Here is a 20,604-nt window from a genome sequence, read left to right on the forward strand (position 1 = left end):
GTTGTATGTGTATGTGTATGTGTATGTGTATGTGTGTGTGTATGTGTGTGTGTATGTGTGTATGTGTATGTGTATGTGTATGTGTATGTGTGTATGTGTATGTGTATGTGTATGTGTATGTGTATGTGTATGTGTATGTGTATGTGTATGTGTATGTGTATGTGTATGTGTATGTGTATGTGTATGTGTATGTGTATGTGTATGTGTATGTGTATGTGTATGTGTATGTGTATGTGTATGTGTATGTGTATGTGTATGTGTATGTGTATGTGTGTGTGTATGTGTGTGTGTATGTGTGTGTGTATATATGTGTGTGTGTATGTGTGTGTGTATATATATGTGTGTGTGTGTGTGTGTGTGTGTGTGTGTGTGTGTGTGTCAGATGATGGGTGTGGGTTTTGTATACTATGGGTGAGATTGTGGAAATTTAATTAACTTTTGAGTTATGGATAAGTTATGTCTTGTGGTCATGTCTTCAAGATTGTTGTGCACTTGTCTTGTGTTTGCTTGATTGTATAATGTATAAATGTGTGTGGTATGTCTTAGTACCTGTTAGATGTTCTATTTTTTTCAGGACGTTTTCCTCTTTAGGTATTTGTGATGTGCAGTGTGTGCATGTAGTGGTCTGGTATGGATTATGTTTGCTTGTGGAGATCCAATGTGTGTGTGGGTGCTTATCCTCCTCCTGAAGTAATGTTTTATTAGCGGTTTCCCAGGAGGTGGGGACACCAGGGGTGGAGGTTTAGTCGGTAGTGCACAGGAATAAATACACATTTTCTGTAACAGTTTTTGGAACCTGTTAGCGAGTCAGACATTGCTTTGGCACCCGTAAATGGGGTTCCTTCACCACAAAAAAGAAAAAGATCTAACAGGTTCAGTTCTTCCTGTAAGTTATCAAATGTAATCATAAGTTTCGTTTCTGTAACCATGTGCAATTGGAAGTTTGCTTTTAGGAAGCAGTGTTGAACAGTCTCTGCCAATATGCATTTAAATGCTTCCAACAGCCAAATTATAGCATCGAGCACTGATATAGATTTAGTCAGTTGAGTAGTTGACAGAGCCGCTTCAGTAGTTGCTAATAGAGATTTCATTAAAAATCTACAGTAGTGTAATTTGAGACATTTAATTACACCCTGCTCCATTGGCTGGGCAACGCTTGTATTTGGTGGGAACGAAACTAATTGAAGATAGCTTAATGCAATATCCAGATGACATGTGACGTTATCTATAAAGAGAAGAAAGTGTCTATTTTGCTGCTTCATTCTTGTGTTAAACCCTTGCAATTACTCCTCCATAATACACAACAGTCATCAGTGATTTTTTGTTGGATCTCCATACTACAGGAAGTGTCTTTATTAATATTTTTAAAACACCTTGGTTTATCAGCCTTTCCAATAATGTACAGTTTTTCCAGTTCTTCTGTCATAAAACTGCAAACAAGAACCGTCATCCTTTTCTTGGATGTTCTCCTTTCAAGCAAAGAGTCTTACACGATAGTACACAATAAAAAGGTTCGCTTTCGTCCCACTTTGCAATATTTCTAGGTTTGTAATTTTCAGTCAAAATAGCAAGTTTTGTTTTCCAGTCAATTACTGTCTCATCACACACCTCTCCAGCCCACCACATACTTCTTTAAATACAATTTGATGTTGCTTTTTAAAACTTTCTAGCCAACCATTTGAAGTGCTGAAATTGGTGCTACCTAATTTCTCTGCAATTTCCTTTGCTTGGTACTGTACAATTACTGCTGAAATTGTTAACTTTCTTGCCCTCGCACTCACAAACCACTCCCAAACAATTCTGTTAATTTATTTGTTGCCTGTTTTTCACATATGCCTTTTATTTGAACAACCCTTTTAACCATTCAATTTTTAACTCATTTTTATTTTTTTAAATTTTATACATAGAGTCTTACCTATGCCAAATTTTTCGATTTTGTCTTTTCAGTGGCTTTGATTACTTTAATTTTGTATTTAAGTCCAACACAACTATTTTTTTCCATGCCATATTTGTTACTAATACACAGTATCTGGAAGAACACTAAACTAACAATCGCACTCTACAGTTCTGTACTTTAGGTACTGAACTGTAATATGGATCCGTAAAAATAAAAAAAATAAAGATTAAAATGACAAATTCAGCGAATGAATGGAAAACACATACCCATACACGCACAGTAAAGAAGAATTGTTGTAATGAACAAAGGTGATATATGGATAAGTTACATATAATGGCATAACATAATTAATTGAAATAAAAATTGTGACTCAAGATAAGGAATGATGAAAATGTGTTAAGTTATGATTCACAGGGCAGTAGGCATAAAGGCTAGTTTACTGTAAGTAACCAAACAGTGACTGTGTGTATAAAACCTATACAAGGTTTTATACTCTCTGTTTGTCTGTCATCTCCTATTATGATTGGCAACGAGTTAGTAAAAATGTAAACATTTATGTAATGTTAAATGGAATTTATCAGTTACAACTCTGACAAGACCATTTTTTATTTTTGTTTATGCAAAGTAATTTGTAACAATGTAGTACAGTATACGTATTCTATTTTATGTTGTGCGAAAATTTAGAACTGTACTTTATGTATAGCCTTAAATGGGTATACATACGTTTTTGTATAAATTACAGTACTCTACAAGACTCAAAAAAAACATTTCTGTTAACTCATGAGATTTTTTCAATTTCCACATCAGCCAGGTTTCCGTTATTTCAGGGAAAATTAACATCATATCTTTGGTAAAATTCAAGGGACCAGAAAAATTTTCAGTTGTAAACAGGATTCTGTTAAACCCAGTTTCCATTAATTCACATTTTACTGTATACCATTCTGAAATGAATGGAATTCTTTCTAAAAGATAGAATTTTACAACTTCAATACAAGTGATTGTTTGAATATTAATGACTTTTATCCCATTCCAGTGAACGACTGTTTGGCATGACATAGATAACAAATCAACAAAACTTACAAGATATATATATGTTTCTAAGCGACAAACATTTTTTGAGGTCTCTTCAGACTTTTTTAAAAAAATTACAGTAATATGATAAACAAAATAATTATAACTTTTCACATACCAATTTAAACAGAAAATTAAAAATAACATATGCTTACATATCTGTGAAAATTATTTATATTTATTCTGAAGTGTATTCCACTAAGAAATTTTAAAAAATTCTCAATTTTTTTAGTTTCACAATTCTAATTGTCACAATAACACCTGCACAGAAATTCCTTTATATACTAAAGCACTGCAATTTTATATAGATTCTGAAAATATATACAACTTATAACAAATTCTGAGTAATAAATTTTTTATGACTGTTTTTGTTAATATATACAGAATGGGAAGATGTCACGACAATTTAATTTGAGTTACTTCCAGAGGTTTTTGTTTTGTTAGGTGCCAGAAGTGTTTAAGTTGACGATAGCATGTAGGATGAACCCCTCAATTACATCCTGGACATCAATATGAGGTGCATATTCTCTTCATATTATCATAAAATCATCATATTATTAATATATAATCATATTTGGTATGGCCACACACTGCACATAATCGCTCTTGATGGCCAGGAAGGTGGATAAAGCTATGTTGGACATCATCTTGTGCTAATTGTCTCTATCCAACTGGAATAACTGGATTGTTATAGTTACTTACTAATGCACCAACTATACTAACTATAAAATCCTTGCAATCAAATGGCTTATCAGAGTTTCTTTCATACAGTAGGTAAGCATTCTTCAGTAAACTCAAGTCCAAAACGTTGGTGAAAATTTTTTTTCAAATATCTTTTGCTAGGTCTGCTACAAGACACATGATAAATAGACTTATCACACTATTATCAATAACACCCATAGGTTATATCTATTAATAACCTCAAGTTTGATTGCTCAAGTCCACTCCAACTGTGGATGTTCTTGTCCTCAGCATGACATCCTGTTGTAATCAGATGAACAGGTTTCAGTGCTTTTTTTGTTCTTGTAGCCTAGAAGCAATACTGGTCCCTTTCTGAAATAAGTACTTTTTTCTATACCAAGTTTGTCATTTACCAATGTCTTGAACAAATCTTTGTTGTTCTTATTTACATTTCCAGTAACAAATGTTCTGTTACAGGTAACAATATAAAAGTTATCCATAAACAAATGGTAATTTTTGTCCAATAGATTGGCTTTTGTCGTCAAATCAATGACAACTTTTTACATAAAAGGGTCTTCTTGTTGCAAAAAGTATTTACCGCTTATACAAAAAAACCTGCAGTACATAACTTGTCTTGCTATCACATATTTCAAACTTCTTTATTCCATATCTAGCACGCCTCTCATTTGGCATGTTTTGAATGAAGATGCATTGATTCTTCATGCCAATCGTGCTTTCATCAAGGGATAAATTTAATACGAAATAAAATGAGCACAAAATTTTTTATTGAGATAATCGACAAAAAATCTCACTTTTACCATGGGTTATACCCTGCACGGCCCTGGTTTATCTTTTCTTTTGAGCTAATGTGGAGCATTGCACTAAGACTTTGAAATCTAATCACAGACTTGTCTTGGAATAAAATTCAATAAACTGTGTGGGGTCAGTGTCCCAGTAACTAACAACATTTTTTCTGCGAGCAAGTCCCATATTTATCATAACTGAAATAATTTTTTAATTCAACATCAATCCATTTTTTCAACCTAGAATATTTTTTCATCAACTCCGAATCACTTTTATTTTTTATTTGTTTTGCTGCATATTTATTCATCTTATTTACCAACAAATTCCACATAACATTTGTAAAAAATAAGTAAAAATATTCAATTGGATTGCTCTTCCTAGTAGGAAAATTTTGAATACTGGTATTTCTTATTTTGAATTCCTTAGTAATGTCTATACTAGGCTCAAGAGGATAAACTCTCACCCATGGAAATAGATCGTCACTATCGTTATTATCATTATTAGCGTCTCCAGAAGAAACATCATCACTTTTGTGGATAGAAGATACATACATCATGGTCAAAAACTGTAACACATCACTGTCACCATCATTGGTCGAAATGTCACCAAAATCCGATAATACACTTGTCTAGTAAAATTGAAAAATTTTACTAACAAACACAGATCACTAGACATCATATAAATGAAAACTAAAGTTAAAATAAATGAATAAAATAAAGAAAACATTAAAAAATAAAAGTGTTTCACGGCACAAATACGTAAACAAAACACTACATACATGGTTATGAATTTATTACAGATAGAGTAAGCAACCTAATGACAGAATAATAAATAATAACAGAATTATAGGTTGAAACATTCTCTATCGATTGGTTATAGTTATTAATAGGATTGGATCACTATCCAAATTGTTCCATCGAATTTTATATGCGTCGACCAGTTTGACACTATCACTAAAGGATTGAATTATACAGTCGAAATATCGATGTTTATGATTTCTAGGGTTAAAGCCTATTTGAAACAAGCTAAACAATGTAAAGATTTGTGCCCCTATCCTAGTTAAAATCAACCATCTTGTTTGGTATCATAATTTAAACTGTGTAACTGAAAAAATATCAGTTAAACTAATACAAATTATGGTAAAGTCTAAATTTAGATTATTTTACTTTATTATTGTAGCTTTGAAGCTCCCTACTGATTATTTATTTATCAAGAAGGTTCATGCATCCCTGCTGAAATTTTACTTGTCCAAGACTCCAGAAATTGACAAGAAAAATTTAGCCTGACCCTTTTGGACTTGCATAAAATTTTTTTCATTGGTGTTTGTGCTCCTTAGCACAAACTTAGTGTGATCACTTTTTTGACTTTTTCCTTATTTTTTGTCTTTATGTTTAATAGAGTTTTAATCTAATCAAAATACCTTCACCTATTTCTTACACCACTTTGATTTGTACAAATTCATTAATTTAAGCAAACACAGAGAACCCTTATTAGTTTTATTTTTAGCATGAGTATTTGTTAGCATTAGGTTATGAGTAAAGGTTAGCATTATGTTAGTAGTATTAGAAAGAATTGTGTACTACTGTCAAGATTGTAGATGTCAATCTATGATCGCAAATGATTTGTTGGAAAAGGTGAATGAAAACATTCACAAAAACAGACTGCACATGTACGTACATTTTCACAACTATCAAATGAATTTTTAAATGCTTAATGTTCAGTGACATTTAAATGGAAATAGTGGGGTAGAAAAAGTGTGAAATATTTCGTGACAATGCTTGACTACACACTGCAAATTAAAGCAACTTTGCTGGGAAATCTTCAAATATTCACTATTATCCCAGATTTTAATCTAGTAATTATTCACCCATTTATAAATTTCAAACAATAGCTTACATCAAATAGATTTGAAGATTATGAACTGAAAGACACTGAATTAATTGGCGATACATTTTTTGAAGACCAAATAATAAAGCTAGAATAATATAATAATTTGATAGTGAATGCAAACCACATGGGGAAAAATACATATATGAGAGTTTATTTTAATGCAATAAAAAGAGTTTTCTATGCCATTCAATTTTTAAATCAAAATTGCCCTACTTAAAATACATGATGCGTACATATTACATATAATGCTTTCACATAAAAAAATATATTCAAAAACATTGAAAATTTAAATACATAAAATATATACTGTAATTATAAATATGTAATTAATGTAACATGACACTATTGTTTTTCTTTTTATTAGTATTGTGTACACAAATACATTTTTATTCAAATTACAAATTTTATTAATTTTTATATTAGTACTATAACCTGGTGAAAAGTTAATTCTTTATTATTTTTTTAAACTTGTTTCAATTTCATCCTACTTATTAGAGCTTTTATTGAGTGATTTTGGAAACTTTTTTGGTAATCTTACAATAGTGTAAAATATATATATATATATATGAATTTACAAATATTGAACTTACAAACTCAGGTCACAGAGGGTCAGCCATTCCAATGTTTCAGGGGTAAGATCATGAATGTCTTGGAGCGCAAGCCTCTAAAAAAAAAGGTGTATTTGGACAAACCAGGACCAGGTGGGGGATCGTTTGCTCTTCAGCTCCACATTGGTCACATCATGGGCTTTCTGCAGCTCCCCATTGGGTCACGCTCTTATTGCAGATGATTTGATGATTTGTGCAAATCCCGTTGATGTTGCACCACTGTCTTCTGGGAAGAGTAAATTCTGGTACCCTCAGTGTTGGATCTGTCACAATGTTGGAGTTTGTGATATTCTGACCTTTCATACTGATGTCCAGTGATCCTTTGTGTTGAGGTTGTTGACCCAATCGGCAGATGCTACAGGTGGATGTCTGGACTTCTCAGGTGCTGTTTGAGAAAATCTATATCAGCATGAATAGGTAGAGATGCGTTAGCATTATAGTTTTCCAACTGTAATTTGAGGGCTGCAATATTACTCAGCAATGGCAGCTACTGGAGCAAAGTTGTTCCAATGGTTCCAGGTATAATTTACATAGCCTGGTTCAGATGTGTGTCGACAAGCTTGATGTGGCAGCTATTAATCCAGACAGGAGCACAATATTCTGCGGTACAAGAAGTGGCACTGATAAGTAGGTATGTACAAGAGGTAGTGACTGATTCTTAGAGTTTTCGCAGTAGCTCCTCAAGACGAATTGGCCAGCTTCTGAATCAGGATGGCTCTAGTTTTAACTTTAGCTGTTTAAAGGTAAGTGTTCTATCAAGCATGACACCGAGGTGTCGGGTGTGGATTTTGTTTCAGTGCGACTGCTTAATAGTTAACAGCAAGAGTTTGTTGAGCTTCCCTGCTGTTAAGATGGAACGTCGTGATTTCAGTTTTATTTGGATTTGGCTGGAGTCTCATTTTTTTAAATACTTACTGATTGCGCCAAGGTCTTCTGCCATATAGCCTTAATACGGGCTAAGTTCGAGCTTTGGATACCAGTGGCAATATTGTCTGCATACGTTAGTTTTCAAGATTTAGTTAGTGGTGTATCTGAGATACAAATATTAAACAATAGAGGTACCAGTATACTACCTTGTGGTAGACTATTTTGTAGGCTGTAGAAAATTTTTTGTTATCCATTGAGCTGTACTTGGAAACAGTCTGTCATTCAGCATTTCATTCAGAAATTAAGGAATGATTTGCAAGGAACAAGCTGATACACCTTGAGTAATAGTCCTTAGTAGTCCTTCTTTCCAGACTAACATAAGCTGAACTTAGATCAATAAACGCAGCAGATGTTTTAAGCCTTTGTTGAAATCCTTCTTCCAGCCTGCTCCATTGGTATACCATTACTGACAATGGGTGTTAGATGCACAAGTAGTATTCTTTCTAAGATCTTGAAACATATGGTTAAAAGTGCTATTGGTCTCTAGCTTTCGGGTTGAGAGATGTCCTTTCCAAACTTAGAAGTAGCAATTACTTTAAGTTTCTTGAAAAGTTTTGGTAACTTATCCCTTCGTAGAATATCATTATAAAGATTTAAAAGCCATAGTTTTGTGTTTGGACCGATGTGTTCAATAAACTCAGGATATATATAATCTAAACCAGCAGCTTTTCTACATTATGTTAAATTTATTGCAGCATTGAATTCTTCCTTTGTAATACTGTCCATAATGGGGGGAAGCTGTTGACTTTTATGAAGTTCGCCAATTGCATACCTCACTTCTCTCTTATGTATCTTATCAATAATGATCCAATAGGTTCTTAATTCTTTTGGCAGTGGCTTCTGGCCTAGGGGTGTTAGTAATAGCACATCAGACATTTCAGTTCACCTGACCTGCCATAAACGTTGGTTGTCTATTTCTTTTATGTACCCAGAGGTAGGTTGGCCTACCTTCTTGGCGGCATAACATATTTGACACTCAGTCGCAAGGATATCAATGGGCTTCATATCAGAAATAACAAGGACCACCTCTTGAGAGACAGTGCCACAGACACCAATCACAGATATCAATAGCAGATGCTGGATTCACAACAAAATATTACTATAACATTTGTATCTTGTTCAACCAGCTCAGACAAGTGCAGCATACCAACCAAATTATAGCTTCGCATACATTCTTATATGCCTTCTAGAACCTACTTTTCTGTTTAGTCTCCAGAACTACCATAAGGTATTACTTGCTTCAGAAGATGAATGAGGATGATATGTATAAATGTAAATGAAGTGTAGTCTTATAGTCTCAGATCAACCATTCCTGAGATGTAAGGTTAATTGAAACCCAACCACCAAAGAACACTGGTATCCATGATCTAGTATTCAAATCTGTATAAAACCAACTGCCTTTACTAGAATTTGAACCTTGGAACTCTCTCGACTTCAAAACCAGCCGATTTGCAATGACAAGTTCACCACTAGAACAACCCAGTAGGTTTGTCTTCTGGAACCAATAAGCTCCATTTCTTGTTAACTATGCTCCTTGGAGCATATTAAATACTGATGCATATTGCAAAGCAGTAAAAAAAAAATTGTGGCAGGCCATTAGAAATTCCAAGAGGGGCCTGTAGTGGCATTTTGCTCCTTCATAGCAATGTATGCTTCATCCCATAGTGAAAACAAAGCAACTGATCATAAAATTTAAATAGGAGATTTTCAGTCATTTAATTCGGCCTAGAGTCTGACCCTGGTTCTACCTATCATTTGGCAAGAGGCCAGCAAACAACCGGCCTCTAGCAACAATCACCTATTTACCAAACTGGAAGAATATTTCCCTTCAAAACGATTTTGAAAATGATAAAGACAAAGAAAAGTAGCTTAATATCTCAATGATCTGACAGTGGAGCAATGTGATGTAAGAATACAAAAACTCATTAGATGCTATGTAATATGCTCTTTTATTATACTATATTATAAATATACAGTGTTTCTAAAATGGTGGGCTGACTATACTTTTTCAGATTCTACTTGTAAAACTTAAACAAAGAGTACCCTTAGGAAAAATGGCAATTTCTCCTTCGTTCTCCCTCTGTCTGCCATATTTTTATTTTTATATAAAAGTTTATACCGCAAGTTCTGATCAATGAATCAAATTAATATTTAGACCTTGATATTTACACCTTGATAATAAAGTTTTCAAATTAGCAAAATATCTGGACTTAAGAATCTTTGCAAATTACAAAATTGCGGCCATGTTTAATTTTCAATCCATTATACCTCCATAAATATTAGTTTTATACAAATTATGTTATATGCTAAAATGTTAAGCCTTTTATTTTGAACAAAATTACATTTTTTTTTTTTTTTTAAATCAGTTAACAAATAGCCGTGTTATGGCAGAAAATGTTGCAATTTTGTCTGTTTTCATGTCCACCACTTTACGTTCAATTCAATTAAATATTAATTGTGTTTTACCTATTGTTAATTCTAGTACTGTAAATTAGTATCAAATTAACTAATAATTTTCTCACAATAATAGCCTTAATAATTATGACAAGATTATAACATCAATTTTCTCCCATAACTTCGACTATTTGTTAACAGATTTAAAAAAAATAAAATGTAATTTTGTTCAATGTAAAAGGCTTAATATTTTAGCAAATAACAAATTTTTATAAAACTAATATTTATGGAGATAAAACAAATTGAAAAATAAGCATGGCTGCCATTTTGTAATTTGCGAACATACTTCAGTCCCGATTTTTTGCTAATTTGAAAATTTTTATTACCAAATTGCTTACCAAATATTAATCTGATTCATCGACCCAAACTCTAGATATAAATTTTTATATAAAGATAACAAAATGGCACACAGGGAGAGAATGAAAGAGAAATTACCATTTTCCTAAAGACATTTTTTGTTTAGTTTTACTAGTAGAATCCGATGTAAATATTATGTATATAGACACTGATTTATTATTTCATTGGTATAATAATTCAAATAATGAAAAATATAGTAATATAACATGATTTAATTTCCAATAATATTATAGCAACAGAAAAAATTGTTAATTTGAATATCAGTCCTGATTTTTTTTTAATATTTGGTCCTGTAATTCTCTCAAACTCCTATTTTTAATGTACACAAGTCTCATTACTAATTCTTCCAGTACAAAAACAAAGAGCTATCTGTAATTTTTATAGCCCTCTACTAGAAATTATCAACACTATTAATTCTTTGTTGTGAACAAAAAAAGATTGTACTTTGTTACAAAACAAAATAAAAGTTTTCAAAACAGTGTAAAAATACAGTGCATTTAGAAAGCTGCTGTGCAATAGGCTTTAGATTTATGATAAAATAAAAGTTCTAAATTTAAACAAATTTTATTATTGCATTATTACTATGTTATGTTAAATAACCAAAAGTTAATTTTCTGAAAATGTAAATCAGTGTGATATACATATTCATAAGAATCTGGAGAACAATGTTCACATAGAAGCACACATAACAAAGCTAAATTATTTTTAATTTTATATTTTTTAAATTATTTATAAATCATTATTTGGTGTTTAAAAAAATGCCAAATTAATAAATCCTTTAAAAATCAGCAAAATAAAATATCTTTGTAAAAAATGTTTATTAAGGTGTTAAATTACATGGTAATCAGGATAAGTGTAAAAATTTCAATTGCATGAATTGAATAGCTGAATTTAATAGACACATTAAATATTTTCACTGATAGGCACCATAAGAAACTTCTTTATTAAGTTTCTGCTAGCACTAGAAGTCTGTTTTTCTACAAAATACAAAATATTACATTTCTTTCATTCTTACCTGGCCAAAGATTCATTTCTGAACTTCTCAGTTTAGCCCATACCAATTCACCATTCTTAAACTGTGTTGAAGTTTCAACCTGAAATAATCAGTTAAAAAATTAAAAGCTAACAGTTAAGATTAATCTCATAATTGCAATTTATATTAGTTTAAAATCCAAAACATTAATTAACACATTAACTGTATTAGTAATTCATGATCTACTTTTTTATTAAGACTATCTCACATAAACATCTTTGCTCCACTAAACAGGGGATAACAAAGAAAAAGGTTAACTTTTGTTCAATAACAAGTCTTGAACAGTACAAAGCCAAGCTGCATAAACCAAACTGTAACTTTGACAAATTCATGAAGATGTAACATGACTGGAATCACCATCAGTCATTATAATAGATCCCCACAAATTCAATCAAACTACATATTGTATTGTTTAATTTAAGTGATAAATGGAAGTGTTTACATGCCTTTTAGGTCTATACACAAACATATACATGTAATCGTACACAGATATTGATATCACCTTCTATAAATCACTTTGATGCACAGTATGATGAAATGTGACAACACTTTAGTACATTAAAAAGTATACACAGATCACCTTAATTGTTTTTCTGGATAATCTTTCTGACCTGATTTTGCAACTTCTATCAATTTACCATTTTTAAACAGTCTGTTTTTCTAAGGGTATTTCATAAATGTTTTTGATGTTACTAGTGGACGTTTTAATGGAACCCATTTGTGCTTGAATAATATACTTTAAGTCAAATTTAAATGAATTCTTTTTGTTTTCATGTGGACCCAAATATTTAAATAGATGTAAAGATAAAAAAGTGAATAATGGTAACCAAATGAAACGTTTAACTCTTGTTCATTTTTAATTATGCATTTCTAAAAGATTGTAATACCATACTACGTTTATAAAATAGAAAACAATACCACAAAATGAAAATTTGACCCATGGTAATATAAACAAAGATCTCAATGTACTTCAACAATGTTAAATTATAAACACACTAAATATGAAATCATAAAATCTAGATAAATGAATTATTAATTGACCACATGTTAAAAGTTTCCTAACCTTTATAAAATAGATGGCATCACCATTTATATTGCAGTTCTGATGGTTACAGGCAACTCCTGACAGACAGGCTGTCTAATTTGTAACAAAAGTTCCTTTGGTCGAAGTTTCTAAGTAATTTGAGAAAGGATAGTTTGATTTTAATAACTCTTGTCACTTGTATTGTTTTTCTTAAACAAATCTGTATAATGCAATGTTCTGATCTTAAGTCAGCTAAAAAAGAATCTGATAAATTGCAGATATTAATTATTAAAAATCTGTATTAAGTACGAGATAACTGCCAAAATATAAATTGTGTAACATTTTTTTACAGGATATTCATTAATATAAAGTATTTAATGAACAAATAAAGATACTCCAGAATTTATACTCAAGTGTTGATTTCCATTAAAGGTGCAGTAATTTTTTTTTATCACCATAGGGAAATGGCATAAAACAACAATACTAAAGATCACTTACATTAAAAATTTTTGAAACATTGAAAAAATACTTATAGTGGAAATTACTCATTTGAATTAATTTATTGGTTAAAGGTCAAAACTGTATACAAATGTTTTGAGACAAATTTAAAATCTTACAAATTTAAATTTAGTTTTTATTTATTTATTTTAACTAACAAACAAAATGTATACTTGTGTATCATTTTTTAGTTTTACGTTTGACTCGTTTGATTTGTCATAAAAACACTTAATTTTTATTAAAAAAAAGAGACATTTCATTGCACTGTGATAGTTAAGTTACTTTTAATAATTAATATTACTCTTATATAAATAACAGCATAAATTGAGATTGTAAATTATGACAAAATGCTGTAAAGTTCTATTTTTTTTGGAAACTTAAAACTACTCTGGAAGAAAAAATCCAGATATGAATAGAGCTAAGTCAATGAATAGTCTTTTAACAGATACTTACTTTAAATATGCGAGCAAAACAGAACATAATATTCTGATAAATGAAATCAACAACAAAACTAACAAAAACAAAGTCAGTAATTGTAAAAAATAAAAACTTATGCATATAATTCTTTTTATTTATTTATTTTTTTAGTAAATAATTCCTCCAAAGGCTATATATATGACTACAGTTCAACAGTTTGTTTTTAGTCATCTCAAACATTTCTGATGCAATTTGTACACCCCCAACCCCAATAGAACATGAACATTCACATCAACTTAAAATCAACAACATATTTACCCGTATCTGAACCAAGGATAATGATACTATTCACTGGACTAGATGAGTTAACTTTAAGAGAATTTATAACTTAGAAAAAATTCTGATCTCTGTGGCAGAGTGGTAGTTTTTCTGCCTTTCATCTGAAGGTCCCTGGTTCAAATCCCAGTCATGTATGACATTTTTCATACACTACAAGATTCAATTTTCATACCCCACAAACTAGCTTCAAGCTTATGTGGAAAAATCATAAGCAAAAAAAAAAAAAATGTAACAATAATTTAGAAAAGTTTAAAATTTTAGATTAAATGCAAATTTGGAGTGATAAGCAAAATAAAGATAAATGACTAATGCAAAACAGAAAAAAAATGAGTAAATAAACAAAAAATCAACTAACTGGCTTCAAATTTCTATCTATTTATAAAATAAAATAAGCTAATAAACCAAAAACAATGCTATTCTGATTATAATTTGTTTTTTAAAGAAATTTTTTTTATTAAAATAAAGAAATAATTATTAAAAATGACCCAAGAATTTAGCACCGACAAAGGTTAATCATCCCATGATGGAAAAGAATTGTTGGCAAGCCTTAACTACTGAAAATTTGTTTATGAAACATCCTAAATCATATTTTAAAAGGTTACATTAAACATTTCTTGAACTCTTTTAATGAAATTACACTGAAACAAATATCTCATCAGTTCATCACAAGCAGTTATTTTGAGATAACGATAGAAACATTGGCGTTTCCTCAGTCTTGACTATATATGTGCATACAAAATTGGTAGATACACTACAAACATAGTTAAGAGGGTATCCAGTCAATGAGAACCTACCATGTAGGAGATTCCATTTCCAAATGAGATCCCAGGATCTAAAGCTTAGATGAAAAAGAAAAATATTGGCAGTTTAGTAGAAAAATTCTATAAAATCAGTCAATCGAATTTGATTCGATTACGAGTAATGAATACAACTAAAATTAAGCAAGAATCGGCTACTAGTAGATTCAATAAATTGATTAAAATATAAAATAATGCATGATTAAACGCATTGTTAAACCTTCAGATAAATGTTTGCTTAGGGTTTCATAATTTGTTTTAATTAAATGTCTTGCAATATATGTTATGCAAAATTATGCAGTTTAAATTTTAAAGTTAATTACATTTTAATATTTTCGTAACAGTTACAATCGGTATTTAAGTAGCATCATTTTTTGGCTCATAAAATCATATAGTCAAAAAAGTTTACTAAACGGATTATCTTTAAATTTTTATTATTCTATGATCATAAATAATATAAAAGCATAGGTGATCACAGAATGAAAAATATACCTATAAGTAAAATCTAAATACAGTCTGTATTTACCTCATTTGAAAATTTAAGTCTTGTATTTTCTCTGGAATCTAGCCTCCTCCTCTTCATATCAAGTCAAATGAGATTTCGATTAAATAAACCAATAAAAAACCCACACGTTCCTTTTATGGTTATAAACAACTGTGTCCGTCGTACCGCGTTGACAAAATCCCAAGCCGTAAGCAGAATATTCGAATTAAGAAACAGATATTTAATAAACCAAAAGATATAAGAAACCCCCTTCCAAAATCCAGTAATCGCAACCAATCGTTACGAAGCCCAACTATACACGGTCAGTTTTCAACAGTGCATCAACCAACTGTGTTGGAGTTCTTAGCTGTACATTCTACCACTCTCAATAATCCCCCTGCAGCCCCGCTTTACGTACAGTTCAGGCAAAACATTTTCAGAATGTAATTTTTAATAACATTTTTAAAATGTAACAGAGACCTCTAAATTTATGATACATATCCTAAACAATGGTTAACTAACCAAGGGTAGATCCTAAATCAGCCGAGGGTAGAATTGTCAAAAATATTAAAATCGTTGTAATAAATATAAATAATTCTATGTATAATTGCATAGAATATTTGTAAAGATCTACTTAGAACTAAAAATGCAAAGCAAAACCCACAATTACAACGGTAATGATATTTTTTTAAACCTTATTTTTTAAAAGCTGAATACTAGTTTTATTCAATCGACCATTCGAATATTTTTAGATTTAGTTTATGAATTCTAAATCTGGTTAATTAAATTTAAAGTTATAAAATAAGTTATGTTTTATATATTTATATATATTTATTTATTGCAATTTTTTGAAAGTTTTCATTTTTGAGTTTAATTTTTTAACAAAAATCTTTTTGGTATAATAAGATATTTATATTATATCATTGAATTGATTAATTATCATACTACAAAAAAGAAAAAAAAATTATATTATAATATATATAATATACATAATAATTTATTTATTTAAATATAACTATTTCTCCCTTTAATATTTAAGCTTATTAATATAAAACTTTAATTCTCAGATATTATATAAGTTAAAAAATGTATTATATAATATTTACCTTTTTATTTTAATTTAAATAAAACTAATTTAAAATAGGTTTTTATTTTAATGTAAAATAGTTTTTGTAAAAATAATCATCTAAAATAAATTATTTAATTAAATGCATCAATTAAATAATTATATTAAAATAAACTTTAATTTAAATTAGATAATTAAATAATAATGATGTAATTTAACTATACTTTTAATTAAATTAAATAGTATTTTATTTAAAATAATGTTATATACTATAATAAATTTTAAAGTTTAACAAACCTAAGGAAAATAATTATATTTAGATAAGTCTATTTAAAAATAAATAATTATTAAAAAAAAACATGGTTTAATTTTTATTTTAGATTCAGTTTGTTAAGATAATTATACATACTCATTTACATATATTTACTTGTTTTTTAAAAACAAATTTATTATTATATTAATTATTTTATTCATTAGTTTTAAATTTATTTATTATTCATTTTGAATTCATTTTTACATTTAAATTGTATTTAAAGTTAGGGGTAGCTTTATTTACTGTTGTTGATGCTTACAATTATTAACTTTTAAGTTGATTATTCTTTATTTTGAGCCTTTTATTTTTTTTAAATAAAGCTACCCCTAACTTTAAATACAATTTAAATGTAAAAAAAATAAAAGGCTCAAAATAAAGAATAATCAACTTAAAAGCTAATAATTGTAAGCATCAACAATAGTAAATAAAGCTACCCCTAACTTTAAATACAATTAAAATGTAAAAAAAAAATATTTTTAAACCCACATTCTTAGATCACTCAAAGTTCGGGTCCTGTACTGACCAAACTGTTGCTCTGAAGAAATTAAAATACACTGATATTTTTTCTAACCTGAACAGGCTTTAATTTTTTTTATCATTATTATTCTCATAAGCATGAGTTTAATGAAAACTGTGGGGTCCAAGGGGCGGAGCCCTCTGGCTAGACGAGAAGGACGAGCGAAGCCAGCCATGACCGACTAAATATCTTCTGATCGCGACGGGAATCGCAAGTCACCATATAACGTTGGCAAAGCCTCGACGGGAATGCTAGTTAGTATATATATCTTTATTTTGAGCCTATTATTTTTTTTTTAATAAATAAAAAAAATTAAAGCCTGTTCAGGTTAGAAAAAATATCAGTCTATTTTAATTTCTTCAGAGCAACAGTTTGGTCAGTACAGGACCCGAACTTTGAGTGATCTAAGAGTGTGGTTTTAAAAGCATTCTGCTTCCATCTTAAAATGATTCATTATAACTGGTTGGTTACCCGTACGAAGTAAAAACGTATTTTGCCCGGTTCTTATCGTTACCAGATAAACACCACTACGAGGTGACCGTACTTCATTTCTCATTTTATTTCTTTTAATTTTTTAATTACTTTATGTTTTTTAATGAATTAACCGAAGGCAGGAGCAGCCAATAGCGTCGCACATATAGTGACAGTGAATGTGTCGGTTGAGCCGCCGCGCCGTATACCATCGCACCCCTTAAAAATCGAAATTCAAAAAACCAGAAAATGATTTTTATATATTTATCTGAAGAGTATTTGCAAGCCCAATCTAATGAATATTGTTTACTGTAGTCGGAAATGGGAAAATATGTAATAATTGTTGATCTGCAATTTATTGGCATGCCTCCACGTTCACCAGGCATTACGCCAATGTATTTTTTCGTATGGAGTATCGTTAAGGGGTCTATTTATTCTAGAAAGCCTCATACTATTGACGAACTGAAAGATTACATTTATAACGCATTCAACGATTTGAACAGTGATAGAGAAATTTGCCATAGAGTGTAACAGTGTTTTCAAAAGACTACAAAAATGTATTAATTAAGGTACAAAACAGTTTGAACATAAAATATAATTGTAAATATTGTCTGTAATAAATAAAATAAATTTATTACTATTATAAACAAGTGTCAAGTGACTTTTGCGCCACTCTGTATATAATATATACATTATATTATTTTTGTGTAACTCTAATATATCTATAAACTGTATATTTATATAAAGTTATATTAAGCAAGCTACTGACAAGAGATGAAAAATAATGAGTCAAAAACATATGGTCTGACAAGGCATATCACAAAATGCAACTTTGACCAACCGTATCTGAACAGATTCTATGACAATTACGTTACTTTGAGCGTAAGTTCTCAGAGGCGCCGACCTTACAGGCTCACTGTAATTTAACTCAATTTTAAAGTGTTTTTGTTAGTGACCAATCAGTACCGCAAATAAATTTCAATTTCTATCATTTCCTCACATTGTTACTTGCATCATGTGGTATAATTTAAAGGCAATGCAAGAAACTTTGGAAATTAATTTATCAATTTATTTTTTACAAGTAATAAATAATTAAATATTCAATAATTAAATACGGAAAACGCGTTTACCTTGCCCAATCTACGAGTTGTTAGAACCGAGCTGAAACAACAGCCAGCTTAAGAGCAGTTTGCCAATCTGAAGATAGTCTCCATGGACATCTGATGATGTGCTTTTTATACCAGGAAATTCGATCCCCCTCAAGAACGAACGAAACATTTTTAAAATCGAGAATGGTTGTAGAGGATTTTTGAAGATAATTACACAATTTATTCTTCAGTGGAGTAACCGATGGCTTTGTTGTTAATAGCGTACATTAACAGAGTAATACCTGTCTGACTCCGATTCCTGTGAAGAGGAGCGGCATAATTATAATATTTTTGAAATCAGTCACCAGGTAAAGGTTACAATTCATTTTCATCTCGCATTAAGGATCTTACTGATCCTTAAAGAATTCTTCAAGACATGATACTTAACATTGGTTGTAAATAAATATGTATTATGAATTGTTATAGTTTTTATTTGTTACGCTCCAAATTTTGTTCGGTTCACACAAAATGAATAATTTTTTATCACTAACGAGTTATGAAAAGATTGGTTCAAATTCCATATTTTTAAATAATAAACTTTTAAAACTATGAGAGTTTTAAGATATCGAAATGCGTTACTTGAGAAATGAGTGTAAGTTAACTAAATAAATAAATTCCGAAATGGCGGCCATTAAATTTTTTAATCAGTAATATATCCGTAAATATCAATTTTATGGAAATTTATTTTATTAAATAAAATATTTTGGCCTTTTATTGTGAAGTGATAAATATTTCAAGTAAAGACAATTGACAACTATGATTTCAGTTGTGTTGATATGACTCGACAAAATCTTGTTAGTGCAAAATATTTTCTTAAAAATTCTGTTTTGAAATGACAGGTATATTTTTTTTATAGTTTGCAAAAACAGTTTCAACCATTTATAACAGTTTATAACATTTTATCAGTGTTCATGTTTTTGTTAACATTATTTGTAAAAAACTATTAAAAAAAAATATTTTATGTAAATTACGTATAATTTTTGAGTTTATCACATAGCTTCAACTTTTTTTAAGTTTTTCCAGTCTGTCATAATAGAAGTGCAGAGAAGCGAATTCTGGATATAAAATCCGTTACATCAAGTGAATTTGTTACAAACATATTAATTTTCAGACAGTTTTTCTAGTAAGTAAAAAAAAATCTGTAAAGGGTTCCTAACTTACCCAGGTTTGCCCTTGGTAAGATTAATTGCGAAATAGTTCTAATCGTTTAATAAAAAGATTTGGATCCTATTTGAACCCTTGATCAAATGACGTTTATCTTAAAAATTATGTACTAGCAATATTAAAAGTATAATTGAAGAAAAAATCAAAATTCTTAATTAAATATTTTGAGTTCACGATGACTCCCTTCACCAAATGACTTTTTGTCGTCAAAGTTATACTATCTAGAGTATAACTGAAAAAAAAAACAAATATTTAATAAAAAAAATTTGGGTCCCATTTGAATCCGTCGCTCGACAGCAACTTCACATACCTTATACAATATTTTCAATAACAGCCAAAACTTGAAAAACAGATTAAGTATAAAAAATTGAATTCTTAAGGTGGTTCGCACGGGACATCCATATTTCAAAAACCTTCCCATGATGTGTATATTTTTAGATACAACTACATACAATTGAATATTCAATTTTAAAACTTAGTTTTAGAAAACCTGAGAAGTTGTAGTACTTCCCCCGTATTGGTTATTTACTCGTATTCTTACATAATGGAAACCAATATCTCTTTCTTCGCTTATAATTTTATATTACAATAAATACAGTAAGCAATTCTAACTTATTCGTATCTCTATCCTTTTATCATCAAAG

Source organism: Lycorma delicatula, chromosome 1, assembly GCF_047948215.1.
Source record: "Lycorma delicatula isolate Av1 chromosome 1, ASM4794821v1, whole genome shotgun sequence".
NCBI lineage: Eukaryota > Metazoa > Arthropoda > Insecta > Hemiptera > Fulgoridae > Lycorma > Lycorma delicatula.